The sequence below is a fragment of the Uranotaenia lowii genome, chromosome 2, assembly GCF_029784155.1.
Source record: "Uranotaenia lowii strain MFRU-FL chromosome 2, ASM2978415v1, whole genome shotgun sequence".
NCBI lineage: Eukaryota > Metazoa > Arthropoda > Insecta > Diptera > Culicidae > Uranotaenia > Uranotaenia lowii.
The window spans coordinates 89,267,586-89,284,011 of NC_073692.1; the positions used below are offsets into that span (position 1 = coordinate 89,267,586).

A 16,426-nucleotide genomic window follows, 5' to 3' on the forward strand; every position below is an offset into this window, starting at 1 on the left:
AAATGAGGAACGAAAAAAAAGGTTCATCGTTTGGTATTGATTGAAAACCCATTTCGGCGAACCCAATTTTGATTGGAACCTATCGCTCGGATCGGGAAAAACAATTTGAAAAAGTAAACTTATTCCGATGAGAATACATACTTTCCACCCTTAGAATGGTAGGTGGTTCTTTTGTATGTTTCTTTTTTTTTTTTTTGTTACTTAATTGATAGGTTCGGTTTTTATCAATCGAAGGGAACTATTCAAATCAAACTAGCAATCGATTTGTAATCGGCTGTCTGCAGAGAACCTGCAGCATTTTTAGGACATAATCCTGTACTCAGAGACAGGAGTCCATTGATTTCCAAAAACGGGCTGCCTGAAGTTGCCAGCCAACAACCGGTGCTAATACCATATAACAAAATGGACCTCCCGGGACAATAAGTGGAAAAAATCTCATCGAACATGTGTACATTCGTGGTTGAGAATCGATGGAGGGAGAGTGTTGGGGGTGTGATGAAGTTCCATGCGGTTTGAAACTGCTCACGTTCTCGATGTAGTCCACCCAGCCTCCCAAATTCAACATCTGCCACGACATGGTTCGTGGAAATGAACTGGGAAGGACTGGCAAAAAGTGCCATTTTTTCTGGAAGTGGAAGGTAGTGAATAAAATCAATGATTCAATTCAAATTGAGTATTTGAATGAGGTTTTTGCTGGGCGTCGACTAAACAGTTCCAAATTGCTTGGGGTTTTTTTTTCGGTGGTCCCCGGATTTGGATGGCACCTGCCGGATTACGATCTGAACGCTTGCTGATGATTTTTTTTTTCAAAAGGAATTAATGCGTTGCGTAGATTCATGCTCTTACATAAAAGATCGGATGAATATTCATGGACCGTTCGTTTATAAAATGTTTTACTCGATAAAAAACCATTATTTATCTGCAAAAAGTTTTCTCCGAGAAAACAATCCAATTCTAGGCAGTAAAATAAACCATGAAACACGGAATTCCAGGACTAAACAGCGAATTTAATCCGAAAATTTCTAGAAATCCAATCTGTGTCCAGCTCATGGAAAAACCAAACAGCTCGCAGACAAAATCATTCTCGAACTTGCTGCTACCCGAGCCAAATGATTTTAATCTCCTAATTCATTTCACGGAACAAACTTTAGTCGGCAGCCAATTACCAACAAATTTCCGTGTAATTTGTGATACAATTGACTTGTGACTTGTGCCATTGAGGAATATTTCAAGGAAAACAAGTTGCTTTCTACCACACCGTTGAGAAAATTCTCGAAGTCTGAAACATTGAAATAGAAGCTTCTCATTCACAGCTTCCAGTACCCTGAAAAAAATCAATTTAAATTTTTAGTAGAATGCGCTGGAAGCTTCGGCTCGAGAGAAACTTACAGCTGAAATAGTGACATTTTTAATAAGCTTACCTACTGTCAATATTAAAACTAGCTGCAATATGAAATTCATCAATTCAAAAATCATATTTAAAGTAATAGACTATGAATTGAATATGAATTTTCAATCGAGTTCTCATAGAATGAAACAAAAAAAAACACAAGATTTCAGAGCAATTTGTTTTTCTATTTCCATGGCGACCGTCATAAATTGATGTTAAGAACATCAGCCCGTTTTGTGTATTTAAGCAGGTTTCTCTGCAACATTTCCGGCAACAATTTCATTCATACTTTTTTTTACTAACTGTCAACCAGTCAACCCTGGAAAACTAGAACTGGGTTGGCAAGAAACCTCTATAAGAAAGCTTCAGGTCTCTTGATTTTGTGGCACGAAACTTCTATCAGTGAGAGTGTAAAATCTATGTTGGCGAGATTTTTTTCCTGGCAAGACTTAGGAAATTAAAGAAATTAACAAATCAGAATTCTTTCAAGAGTAGAAAAAATACATAGATTAACAAATCTTTAAAGTTTCTTATAAAAACATGCAAGAAACCACTTCGAAATTATGAGTATCATTCCCATATATCAATTTTTTTTTTCAAGTTTACAAATATTATTTAAATGGCTGGAATTTTGCTTTTCTTTAATTGATCACATTTAAATTCATGTATTGAAAACGTTCTACTGGCGAAAATCTGGTTATAAGGGCGAAACCTCTCTATGCAATGAAAAAAGTTCAGTATCTTTAACTCTCGCTAAACCAGGTTTGACTTCAAGCTTTAACTTGGAATTTTTAACCACACTTGGAATTATATTTTGATCTTCCTAAAAGAATAAAGAAAATTTCCTTCCTGTGGAAAGAAAAGGCAAATTATTGCTTCTTGTTCGAAGGAGCCTTCCACGAAATATATCATGAATTACAAATTAATCTGGAGGGTGCTTCCAGAAACCTGTGGTAAGATATTTGCTTTGAACGATGACAGCGACTAAGAATAGTCTATTTTTTTGTTCTTTGTAGAAACGAAATAAAAAACTCACCACTCAGGGACCAGATTTAGAAATTTAAGGGCCGTTCGAACTTCATTTCCGAGAAGGTTGCGGTTTTTTTTTTCAAAGATTTGCAGATGGGAGTTTTTGTTTTCGAGAAAATGGGGAATTAACGTAATACTAAATACTTAGCATGGAGAATTTTATAATAAAAATAAGTCACAGTCTCAAAGTAGTCGAAGATTCCTTTGAATTCAGCTACAGTATTTGAAAAACCCAAATACTAGTATTTCACTAGCTACTAGCTAGCATCCTCAGTGGGTTATCGACTCGATAACCCCGAGTCGATAACCCACTGAGGATGCTAGCTAGTAGCTAGTGAAATACTAGTATTTGGATCTTTCAAATACTTTAGCTGAATTCAAAGGAATCTTCGACTACTTTGAAATCATAGCTTCATTCAGCTAAGAGGTTCTTCAAACCTTTGATTATTAGTGAAGTCACAGTCAGAAAAAAAAACACAACCGAAATAAAAGAATAAATAAAAGAAACTAAATGCATATGAATATATATGGCTTGCACGTGCTACAATCAGACAGAAAAGCGAGGCGCGTGTGAAACTTTCTTCAAGCGAACCCAGTAAAATCGATTTTTTTGCCACATTTTTCAATCTTGCCATTAGTCTTTGTCGGTAAAAGTAATAATACAAACGGTAATAAACCAATAATACAATCGAAGAATAATTCAAAACTTTCTTCTGCCGCTAGTTCTCTTCATTCTTTTGAAAAACGAGCTTATAGTTGCTTTTCCTTGTACTAATAACATTTCAATCCTGTATTATTTATTGGCGGAAATTCGAGCAGTTCAATAAGAAAATCTAAGGTCAGACTGGAAAGCATCCTGAGTAGGGTGTACCAACAATCTTTTGAATGGGGCCATCTTAAATAAAAACTATGTTCAGAGGTTAAGCAAATGCTATCTTTAAAAAACACTTTTTAAAGATTTGATCAAAAAACTTCCGGATCCTAAATTTTTATTTTAAAAGAGAGTGAAAAGTCAACAGCAGAACATATCATGACACCTTTGAGCTCAATCGGACAATTCTAAGGGGTCGCTCAACAACGTTATGTTTTCATGGGAATTGCCCTTATTTGTTCTAGTTAATTTGCAAAAATCTCTCATTTTCAATGCTAAAACGGTTTTTCGGTGCAATGAACAATATTAAAACAAAGTATGTTTGTAAAGTATTAACTTAATATCTGACTCAAAGTTTTGAGGTTTTAGTTTGTTTGAAAGTGACTCACCCGTTTCAATTTTCAGTATTTTTTTTTTTAATTTTGAAATCAACTTAACAGCAAAAAATAACACCAAACTCATATCGACAAAACACAATTTTGTTCCCTGTCACTTATTTAAACTACCCAAATATTTGACACATTCTTGCTCGTCGCATTAATTTCAACATAAACTTGCATTTCGCATAAACTCTGTTTGAATCACTGTTACACTAAACTTAAATTCTTCAAGCTGTATCTTATTGCTGAATACTCAAAGAACAAATTTTGCCCAAGACCGTGAACCTCTAAGATGCCCTTTGCAAAAGTGTTTTTATGTCATTGGTTGGTTCGATTGTTGTGAAAGTTTTTAAACGGTTTTTTGCCAAAAATTGTATCTGATAAAATACACCCCTTCCACCTCGGCAAAGGGCAGGGAGGGAATTTCCGACCAAAAATTGAATTAAAATTTGACACAAATCGAGTCTTCTATAGCAAATTAACTCAGTATATAACACAAACCGATCATTTTTCTAAAGATTTTTATAAATTTTGTTACACATCGATATTTTCGAACAGCAATATGACTCAGTGTGTCAAAAGACCTCCTCCACCTCGGAAAAGAGATATGACAGAAATTCTTCATAATCAAAGACTCAAATGTAGACAAATTATTTTAAAAGCTCTTCCTGGCTCCTACTTACATTAAATGCAGGGAAGCAGTTTCAATTGATGTGAATAAAAGGAAATAAAACTATTCAATTTTGGAATCGTCATTACTTTTGATTGGCGTATCTTAGAGGTTCACGGTCTTTGGCAGAATTGATTTTTGAATAAAATAAGAATAACAAAGTCACTTATTCTATACTAATTTCCATACCAAAAAAAAAATTGATACAGTCCAATCCTAGAGCCACCAAAATTTGCATAGTTGTTATTGGGTCCAAAAGAACATTTAAGATGACGACGATGAAAAATTTTTAACGAAGAACCAGTTAAAAAGGCCTATTTTCGCCCCATGTCGATATTGTTTTATCAAGATTTGATATGATATAGACTCATAATGTTTAATAGCAGAACCACTAGAATACCGGTTTATCGGTTTTCAAATTTTCAAATACCTAAATATCGGATTCGAAAAAGGGTTACACCGATCTCCTAGTCATTTTTTCTCCTGAGTCAATGCAGCACCCGTTTGCATTTCCTTATATCAGCTTTCGTACCAAAAAAAAGGTTTGAAATTTGAGGATACAAATCAAAACCATTCATGTCATTACTTTTAAACTTGCTTTCTTTCTCAATTTAAAGGAAATCACTTGAAAATATTTGTTCATTTTGTTTGAGACCTATTCAAGCCAAAAAGTCACAAATTTTCAAGTAAAATAAACCATCAAGTTTATTTATATTTAGGGGAGATAAGGGCATAAAAAGCACTTCCTTTTTCTACAAAATAACGTATTTTGTTAAATAAATTTTCATGAGGATTATTTCTGTACTCCCTATAGTATTAATTTTTTAGTAAAAAAGTAATCTCCCTATCATTTTTATAGAAATATTTTAGAAATACCAACTCTGTTCTCAAGTGACGAAAATATTATAATTTTTGAGCACTGGAAAATAAGCTTTTATGATCGTTAAATAATCTTAATCTATAATGTACGCACTGCAACATGATGAACTCATTGTTCCTCAATTTTCAATGTCATTAAATTTTTGGTTTTTCACTATAATCAATTTTAAAACACGTTTTAACTTTAACTTGTTGACTCGGGGCGAACAGAGCACCATTATTCGGGGCACGATGAGCGTTTTCTGTCGTAGCATCTAGCAGCGAATTCAACTCGATGATAGAGCTACAGCTTGTCTAGTTCACATCTGACAATTTGGCTATCGGCTCGAGTTTGATTCTTGTTCGAGGAGACTTTTTTTTTCATTTACCATTCATGATCGATTATTTTGATTGTTGTATTTCATGACTAGTAGCATCTTGGCGGGTGATGCAAAGCATCAAATACATAATGTATGAGTGTATGTGAATTGCTTGTATTCCACAAAAATTCATACATTATTTTAGTATTGCTTTGTTTTATGGATTTACGCCTCACCGTTTAAAGTAAAATGCATCGATCATGAATGGTGAATGAAAAAAAAAATCACCCCGAACAGGTATTGAACTTGAGCCTACTGATTACTTTTCCGACATCTAACCAACATCAAACGAAACAAGTCAAGCTGTAGCTCTTTATTCAGTTGACTTCATCGAGTGAAATTCGCTGCTAGATTGAACGGCAGAAAACGCTCATCGTGCCCCGATTAATGTTGCTTATACTGCCCCAGTGGGGTTCTCATTATGCCCTTACAGTGACTGATTTTCAGTTTCGGAAAAAAAATTGAAATGCATTTTAAAACGTTTTTATCTACCATTTCAAGAATAATCCAGTTAGGAAATAGACTTTTTTAGTGTCTGAACACGAAACAACGGTGTAAGTCTTATATTATTGCTGTTTTCTATGGTTAAATAAGCGTCCCCCTTAAGGTGGCCATTATGCCCTTATCTCCCCTATCCTGTTAGAAATTTCGATAACATAATTTATTTGCTAGCATTTCACTTTCAATCGTAGTTCCTTTTTTTTTTGAGTGTTACACCCAAGGAACAGGTTGAAAAATTTCAGTGCTGATCGGAGTTTATTTTATGCCAAAAATTCGCTGAAATGGGCATTGCGCCAATTATGAAACGATCGCTTTCCCGTCACTGGCCAAAAAGACTCGAACTGTAGGGCAAAACAATGCAGAACCACTACATACAAACATTCAAACGCAACAAGAAAAATTCATATTCATATGGGGTTTCGGGATATTCATCCTATTGGATAATTAACCCGATCAGGAGAGCATATCAAAATCGTTACTAAAACTTATCTCAGCAAGATATTTTTATCTTATTCAGTAATAGTTTTGATATGAGATTTGTTGTTTATGTTTTTTTCTAAAACTGAATTATATCTACTTTTGATAAAAACCATTTTTCATTCGCACTTTTAGAAGCTTTAAGATAAAATTTATTGATGACCTATATGAATGAAAATAATAATTTTTGAGGCATGGTTTCATTTATATTTTCAAAGATTAAGTATTTATATTCAATCTAGTCCGATCAGAAGAGCGTATCAAAATTACTACTCAAACCCATCTCAATGAGATATTATTGTCTTGTTCAGATATAGCTTTGATATCAAAATCTTCATTATAGTCGTTTCGAAAAACAAAATTATATCTCATTTGATACAAATAATTATTTTTCCTGCCTAAGTTTGCTTGCTTGGAATCCTTTTATTGGAACACTGAAGTTCTCATTCCAATGCATCAGGTATTTTTTAGTAGTAGCGTGCGCGCCTCTCAACCGACAGGTCGAGGTTCGAATCTCCTGACTGTACCCAAACTTTTCAAGAATTGTTCCAATTGGAAACAGTACATAAAAGTTTGAGTACAAAGTGGGAGCAATACAACATGACATACAAGTACTTGAGCCCAACGCAAACATTACATGAAAGATTGTATGCAAGACTCAAATTTTTATCCTTTTTGATGGTCAGTTTAACATCTGATTGCGATATAATCTTGATATAATGCTATCAAAGGGTGATATACATTATAAAGTTCTAAATTATATCTCTTCATATGAAAAAATTGTAAATCAAAATAACTCAACTTGATATAATTTAGTTTTTCTCTTCTGATTGGGACTCTCAGAAACAGGAAATGAATCAGAAATGTAATCTACAATATAATATTCTCATAATCAAGCATCAAAGCTTTTTAACAATTAAAAAACACTTCAGTTTCTGTTATAAATATCTCAAACACTTTCACTCTCCGTTAGCTCTTTGAGCAGAACAATAGCTGAAACTTTTAAGTGTTTACTTACTTGTAGTTTATTGTAGCTTTACAGCTGACAAAAAATGTCACTGGTTAAAGTGGTTAAAGTGCATTGTAGAATTACTTGAATTTCAGCTTGGAATGCTGTTGGTCAGTTTCCCATAGGAATTAAGATCCTGAGTCTAGGTCCGAACACCCCTGTCCCAGTTCTTCTATCCATTTTTGACCCTTCAGTGTTGGGTGCAATCAAATCCGGCAGAAATTGTAGGTCCACCTGACTCCTACACGTCCCTATCATTGAATGGTATGTCTAGGTTAAAAACGGGCTCCATCCAGCCATCATTCTTTACAATTGACTGAGTTTATTTTAAATTTCTTCTGTATTTTAAGATGTCTTGTAAGATCCCCCTCATAGAGAGATTTGTTTTTGGAGAGTCTGAAGGGCTTACTTTCTGCCTCAAACTTAATAAATTGATGTGGTGGTTGAATATTCAGTAGCGCGTTTTGAGCCTCGATCGATATTTCATCTGAAGTTCAGCACTTTGCCATTAAATGGTAATGGGTATAGTGCAATTTTTCATCTCAAAATGAATGACATCACAGTAGTTTTGGAAGGTTTATGTTCAGTCCCCTTCATTCCTTTTGACAAAACGTTCTAATGTTTTTCTCGAGATATAATCGGTGTCTCTAGGAAAAAACTTTCATTCGAGCACAAATTTGAAATAGTTCATCGGGAGGTCTAGAACTTTTTTTGTTTGAAGATTTTTTAACCTTTTTAATTGTTTTTTCTAAGACAAAATCAAACTAATCACTATGAAAATGCTTGTCTTATCTTTAGCATTTATTCATCTCCATATGTTCAATACAAAATGTTATATCGAATTCCCCTGGCTCTAAAGACTTGATGTCTTTGATAGTATCCTGATCAAATTTATGTAAAATATTTTTTTTTTGATGTAAATAAACCATCCTGAGCATTTAATCACTCTACAATCAATAACAAAGTTCGTAGAATACTATTTCTAATCTTGGTTTAATCAGTGATGATAAGTTCTATTAGATGTTTCAAACAAAATAACAAACACTCTGTTTATGCCATTCCAACTCTTTTCTCTCAATATGTATCACTTTGATTTTTTATGTCGTAGTGAATATCCCTATAATTTCATGTTATTGAAATATGGAGTTGGATAAGCGTTTTCAAAGTGATAAGTATGATTTTGTCTTAAAAAACAACTATTAAAATGGTTCTTCAAAATAAATTAAATTTTCTTGATCCTCAGATCGATTATTTCAAATTTGGGCCAAAATGGAAGGGGAAAATCCCAGCTTTCGAATGGTGCAAAAATAAGCAATTCCACTAGAGACACCGTTACTAAATCTTCTGCAAAGCCAATAACTTCCCAATGATTGGCAATGTGATACTTCTCTTTCAGAGCGTTATATCTGTAAGGTTATGACGTATTGAGTTTGAACATACATTCAATGTATTGAAGAAGGAATACAACGGCACTTTTATAAGTTTACTAGCTGATTTTACCCGGCCTTGCTCGGGTTCACATAAAACATAAATCAAAATGAGTCATTTGACTTTTTGAAATTTTGTAAGCTTTTTGTTCATCATCATAACCAATTGGACCATGTTTGGCCATGTAAGCTATGTGAGTTTTGTTAGTCTTCTTAAAGTTTTAATTGGGATTATTAGAAAAAATTATCGTTTTCATATTATTGAACTAATAGTTTCTAGGTTTGCTAATGGAAATTTGAACTAATTTCCCTTGAATGCTTATTCTTTCAATCACAAAAAAACATTTCAATCTAAGGTCTCCAGGTTGCCCGGATTTATCCGGTCCGGCCCGGTTTCCCGGATTTTGTTGCAAAAAGCCCGGATTTTGCCAGGATTTATTCACAATATTTTTAAAATGTAACTTAAACTGAGATTTAATTATTAAAATTTTTCATTTTTACGTTCAAATAGAAGTTTTAAATGGCAAGTTTTAGAAATAATCATAACTTGTGTTTGGAAGCTTGATATACAATTTAAAATCTGCTGATGTGGTTTGTTGAAAAAAAAGTATTGCAAGTATATTTCTCGTTATTTTAACTGAATAATTCCGCGGTTTGATCAAGTTTGCCTGGATATTTGAACATCAAATGCTGGATTTTGCCAGGTTTTTCGATAAAATTGGCTGGATATGTCCGGTTTCGATACGTTCGGAAAAAAATTCTGGCAACTTTATTTCCCACCCACCATTTTAGGAAGCTTGAATTGCATTACCCTTTTTATTATCATCAAATGATAAAAATTTTTTTAATCTTTTCTATGTGTTATCTAGTGAAAATCCAAAGTATTAAGCTTGTAAACAAATGTAAACGACCTCTTTTCAAGATCTCCCCGTAAAATGGAAAACCTTATTAAGTTTTATTTCTAAATAGATTTCCGCTGAAACCTTATAAAAGACTTCCTCTGCATGTTTTCAATGTGTTTTTATAGTTTTCTTATAATTGGATGGTAGAATTGAACACATCGATGATCAATAATAACTTAAAATTTAAAAATTGACAAATGAAATTGAATTCTATAAAACTAAAAACTTCAGATTAAATTGTCAACATTCTCGTGCGTTAAATTTGGTTTTTACTTTTTGCTTAAAACGAACGTTTAATTGATTAATTCCTATTGTAAATTAAATTCCTACACGGCAATCAAAGTTTTTAGATCGCAGCCTTGAACTTACAAACCTCAGTTTTTTTAATTTTTTCCCTATGAGGAGTTTCAAAAATTTGTAAATAGTTGGTTCCAAAAAGCTAGAACTTTAATTTTCAGTCCAAAAAGTTATTCAACTGAATAAGTCAATTCATAATGAACATGAATTAATGTATCCATACTTTACACACTGCATTTTCTAGTAGATTCTCAACCACTGTTCTTCTCAATATATTTCTTACAGGCGAGTAGTTTTTTTATCCTAAATGAAGGCTCATTATTGCAATCAAATGCACCGGCACCGGTACCACGTGCTTCGAACAGTAGAAGGAAAAAACACCCGCCAAAAGTTCTCCTTTCAAATTTTTTATGCTCAGCAAGCTTTGATTTGCTTTCCAGTACACGTGAATTTTAGATGGTCGTTTCTAATGCCTGGCCCATGGTGATGGTGAAAACAACCCAAAGGAAACGAAAATCGGTCGACAAAATGGTGCCATGACTTTTGGTTCGTGGGAGAAAAAACGAAAGTTGTATGGGAGGGTCCCTTTTCTTAGGTGGGAGGGGCTCAAAACTATTACTAAAACCTTACCATGGTCCAAATACATAACTGTACCAAATTCCAGGCTGATCGGTTAAGCAGTGTGGATTTGTATAAGGTGCATACAAACAAACATATATAGTCCAACTCATCTTTATATATTAGATTTTCACATATGAGGCCCTTGGAGCCAAAGGGGTATAAGTGACAAAATGGAAATAATCGAGATAACCATCTAGAACGAATCCTTGGCTGTCAAACATCATATGTTATTTTAATCATAATTTTATTTTACCATTTTCTTATGTATTCATCTCGTTGAAAAAATCCTGCTAACTGAAAATTACATTTTGTTTGGAGCCAAAAGGGTATAAGTGCAGCATTTATACCCCTTTGCCATCAAGAAATTTACTTATACCCCTTTGCCACCAACCCAAATGTCATTTCCAGTAAGAAGTCTTTTTTCATTGGGACGGAAACTTAAAAAAAAGTGGAATTTAATTTTTATTTGAAAAATAAATCAATTTACCAATAATAGATAATCATTTCATTGCATTTAGTGATATCTCTAGTGGACAAAATAATATAAAATTTTGTATTTTTTTTCTAGCCCCAATAAGCCCCAAATTCCTGATTTCTTTTCATAATTATATGGGGTATGCCACAAATTTTGGGGTAGGCTCAATACTTATTTGTATAAGATGATTGGGTTAACGTTGAAGCGCTAGTCGTAAATGTACTGTTACAGTTTTTGATGAGAAAAACATCTTAAGTCTTGTGAGTTAGTTAGTTTCACTAAGAGTTTTTTTTATTATTTCGAACCACTGTGTTCTGTAGGAGACCACGTGGTCTCTGTTCGGCAGACTGCATTTTAAATGCTGTTGGCACGCATACCAATGTACCTTCGATTCATGGTTCCCAAATAGCGATTTTTGCATTTTTAATGCTTGGATATGACTTTTAGTTAGTCGAATCACTTATGTTCTTCAACTTATTTCGAAGCTTAAGTTGATAGAAACGATCTTATCATACAACCCAATTAGTATAAAAACATTTGTGCGTAGTTTTAAATGAATTTTTATGGAAAACATCAGCCCATAAATACCTCTTTAATGAACATGTATTTTTTCCAGCTTCCAACACTGGTGGTGTATTTTGATTGAAGTTGCATGCCAAGAAAAGGAACAAAATTAGTTTAAAATTTTTATTCAAAACCATAATAAATATTCATTCTTTTGACTTTCTAGTATTTTTTTATTTTTTGCCGAGTTTAACTGTAGGCATGAGAATTTATTGCAAATTTTTCAAATGAATGCCCGCGTTTGAAATCGCATGTGAATATAACAGTTGCGCTAGAAAGGTGAGTTCTTCTGATTTTCATACGGTGGTTTCCAACATAATTGCCTCGGATGGAGATCGAAAAAAATTAACTACTTTAATAAAGTACAAACAATTAAAAAACTCAGTATGCACAGATTTGAAACAAATTATTCTCTTCGCAATGAAAATATATTCAAAAAATTTTAACTCAATTTGGACCTGAAAAACATGAAAAGGCATGTTGGCATGCCAAGATAAGGACCATGCCAAAATAGGGCTCACTTACCCTATTGAGGCGACACATATTTTTCAAATTTGGCACTTATACCCCTTTGGCTCCAAACACATGCACTTATACCCCTTTGCCACCAAATAAATTCACTTATACCCCTTTGCCACCAACAAATTTCGACATCCAGGTTTTTTGATCTTGTTGATATGGGGAGAAACCATAAATATTCATCACTACAAAAGTCAATTAGTTTTTGTATAAATATATTTTCTGTTGTTTTGATGAGAAATATACTCTGGTACAGTAGGTTAAGAGATTTCATGACTGAAGATCGACCTGGTCTTGGCAACTTCTAGTAAATCTGTTCAAACAACGTTTTTTCATCAGGATTAATTTATAATAATTCGTGAAAGGTATTTTCCACTAAATTCCAATTACCACATGTTTTGTACGTTTTTGTCTAATCAATTGGATATTGAAATGGGACTTGCGGTCACTCTGAGTTGGTTTTTACAGTAAATTAACGATGGGCGCTTCAATATTAACCCAATTATCTCGTACAAATACATTTTTTGTACTTTATAAGCCTTTTATCCGTGTCACACTCCATATATTCAGAAATCAGGAATTTGGGATCCGCTAATTTGTTATAGAATTAGAAAAAATAATTAAATATATTAATTTTATTTTCTACTAGATTTATCACTAAGTGCAATCAGATGAATCACAGTTGATGGTAAATTTTGAAACATCATCAGCTATTCAAAAGAAAAGTGAATTGCATTCATTTTAAAAATTTTTGGTCCCGATGAAAAAACATTACATTCTTGAAATCAAGTTAGGGTTGGTGGCAAAGGGGTATAAGTACATCAGTTTAATGGACTTTGGAGGCAAAGGGGTATAAGTGCAGCACTTATACCCCTTTGGCTTCAAACAAAAAGGAAATTTCAGTTAGCAGGATTTTTTCAACGAGATCTAAACATAACAAAATAGTGAAATAAAATTATGATTAAAATAGCATATGATGATTGACAGACAAGGATTCGTTCTAGATGGTTATCTCATTTTTTTCCATTTTGTCACTGGCTCCAAGGGCCTCATATGACACATAGAAAATTTTTATCTTACGGGTTTGCGCCAGTGGTCTTCAGGCCTTTCTCAAGATTTCTAATTTGATTCATTTTTACGACTCAAAACCGTTTATCTAAGCAACATAACTCTATTTTTTTTCTACAAAAATCATAAAAAAATCAAATCTTTAAAAAAAATCTTTGCGAATCAATCTCAAAAGCAAAAGTGTTGGAAATCTGAAAAATAACATGTGTTTTGAAGTTGTTAAAAATAAACCAAATTTTCAATTTTGGGCAAGATCTGAAGACCTCCGGCGCAAATTGTCAGAAAATGAAAAAAAAAAGTTGCTAGATTAAAAATCAAAAAAAGTCTCACAATGTGATGTTAGATATAAATAGATGTAACATCTAACTTTTTTAGATACAGATACTTCTTCTTATTTGTTTTCATTCGAGCACACACTTTTCATACACGCTTCGAACTAAACGTCAGTGAATAACATCATTATAAGCATTCCCACATATTTGTGTTCTAACCTTCATTAAAAATAAATGCATACAAGTTTGATACAAAAAAATCTGAAAAATCTTCCTATGTATACATTGAAAACGCCTGCACTGTTAGGAATCCTAGATGTACCAATTCATGAAATCTTTTGTGCGTAAAAACCATGTTATTTGCGGCTTACTTTCCGAGGGGCTTCCGAAGCAAACCGGAGGGATCGGTTTTGTTCGGCCTGAACGAGGGGACCCTGAACGAACAATACACCGTCATCATTTAATGCCCAAAATCTTGCCGACATTGTGCTCCAAATTGACCCACCACGACGCTTTGCTTCTGTGTTGTGTGTTGTGCCGGTCAATCGTTCGCCTATTTTTTCTCCGAATGGTGGAACAAAAAAAATTTATTTGCCATTCGCAGAAAATGGAAATGGAAGAGGGAGGTTCGGGGGAGAAAATCAGGCATAAAGAAAGTCCCATGTTAGCGATTGTCTAGCTGGGGCCAGTCTTTCATTTGGGTACCGAGACGCTTTGTGGGTTTCCTTTTTTTGGGGTTTTTTACTGTCGAAGAGACCACCCACAGGTCGGAAATGGTGGGGTTTCCGGTTTCCTTTCCCTGTATGGTCCCATTGAAAGTTGTCAGTGGGAGAAATAAAAATCTGGAACATTAAATTTGATGATTTTGGATCCTTCGACGGAGACGAGTCTTGAAAAATAGTCAATTCCCGCTGAGCCAAAGTACTTACCTTTGTTTAGGGAATCAGAAATAGACGAAGTAGGATCCACTCCAAGACGATTACTCAAGGAGAGCTTTCCTGCTCAGAATCAAAATTCTGAGGTTTAATATTTTTCTGGATCACGCACCGATGTACCCAGCCAGTGGATGGAATGTGAATGGGATTTCCCAGTGCCTTATGGAAGAGCTTCACCAAAATGTTGCGAGTCCATCCGCGTCGAAAAGCGGAAGTAATGCTCTGTAATCCTTTGATAGATTGTTTGGCTTGATTTTGTTTCACTTTTTCCTCCACTCACGTGTTTGTGAGTGTACTTTAATCCTTCGTTAATGCGTCGTAAATTTCACTTTCCGTTGAATGGCGATACCGATCACTGCCAACAGCCGCCAAAAATGCTGACTGCCGTCATGGTGTGTCACGATTTTTCACGACTCGATGATATTGTTATCACCGCTTTTTTTATTCACGAACAATACCGAATGGGAGAACAAGGGCAAAAAATGCCATCAACGCACAAACATCGATACGGTTTTGTATTATTTTGGGATTTCGTCCGGCCGGGTTTTTGGAGGCTCCGGTCGAAAGGGTTATCAATTTACCTTCTGACTGCGTGCGGAATTTTTGTTTTTGCCTTTTTTCCACTTCCCCCTGTTCACTTCTTCTCTTCTCGGCCTGTTCTCGTTTTTGGGGATGATGCGAGCCCAGTTGATTGCTATCCACAATGTATGGACCGTATTTTTTCAAGCGTGAATCATTCGTTTTTCTCTTCGACTTCCGTTCCCTTGGATAAGCACAGATTTGCCTTTTACATATACAATTTTTACGATCCGCACGATGGCTGAATGCTGCTCTCGTGATTTCTCTCACACCATCATTTCCCGAAACGAGGCATCGGCTCGGTTCACGAAAACAATTTGTTTTTAATATAACAGCACTGTCAGATTTATGTTGCTTCTTCACTGTTTTCGCTCACTTTTTCGACATATTTGATAACCCTGAAGCGTTCTGCACCGGACGTGTTTTTCCTCGTTTTTACAGCATCCATTTACGCAATACAACGCCCAGTGATTGATTTTTTTTGCTATATTCCTCTTCGATATTCCTCCGCCAGCCCACAGAATTTGCAAACACTGTTTTGACGTTTCACTAAGATGTTTCGCACTCTCTTGGGGCGACTCCCAGCATCCTTAAGTGTGCTTCAACAGAACCCAACAAAACACCCCAACAACGAAACCCATCTCAATCTATTATCACTCTAACCATAATGCGTCTCCACAACACGAGCAATTAAGATACTTTGACACACTCGTCGCCCTCCTTCTTCTTCTTCTTCTTTTTCAGCCTTAGACCAAAAGATTACCCACTGGAGGATATTGAAGAACGGAAAACCGATACCGAGCTCACGCCACGATTCCACTTCGGCCCCAGCATCCACATCAGCCCATCCGGATGGTGGAACACGGCAAGAGGAAGGCCAGAGCAGAGGCAACACCACACCACAGCAATGGTAGCAGCAGCAGCACAACAAACACCGCACGGCGCGCAGAGAAAGAACGGAGACACGTTGGCGGTCGTATCCCGAATGACGCTAGAAGACTGGTCGACCGAAGCCAGCGAAGACGTGCTGGGCGATATCCAACGGAATTCTCTCGCAGCGAATTTTCCACAACTTTTTCCATGCTCCGGAATTCTTCTCCAATTCCACTAGCAGCAGCCATGGAAAGCGTTCTCCCAAAACGACGGTACCGCCGTCTCGACCGAATGCGGGAAAACCCGGTACCACAACGACTCAATTTTCT

The 16,426-nt window shown here is 35.0% G+C and overlaps 1 protein-coding gene across 1 annotated transcript in view; it reads right to left on the bottom strand.

The window, feature by feature from the left end:
- The window catches only part of LOC129744364 (uncharacterized), a 232,117-nt gene extending 215,925 nt beyond the window's left edge, over window positions 1-16,192 (bottom strand). The window contains exon 1 of the mRNA XM_055736850.1: window positions 14,640-16,192. The gene's annotated coding sequence lies outside the window, so the exon portion shown is untranslated. The remainder of the gene's footprint in view (window positions 1-14,639) is intronic.
- Window positions 16,193-16,426: the final 234 nt, after the last annotated feature.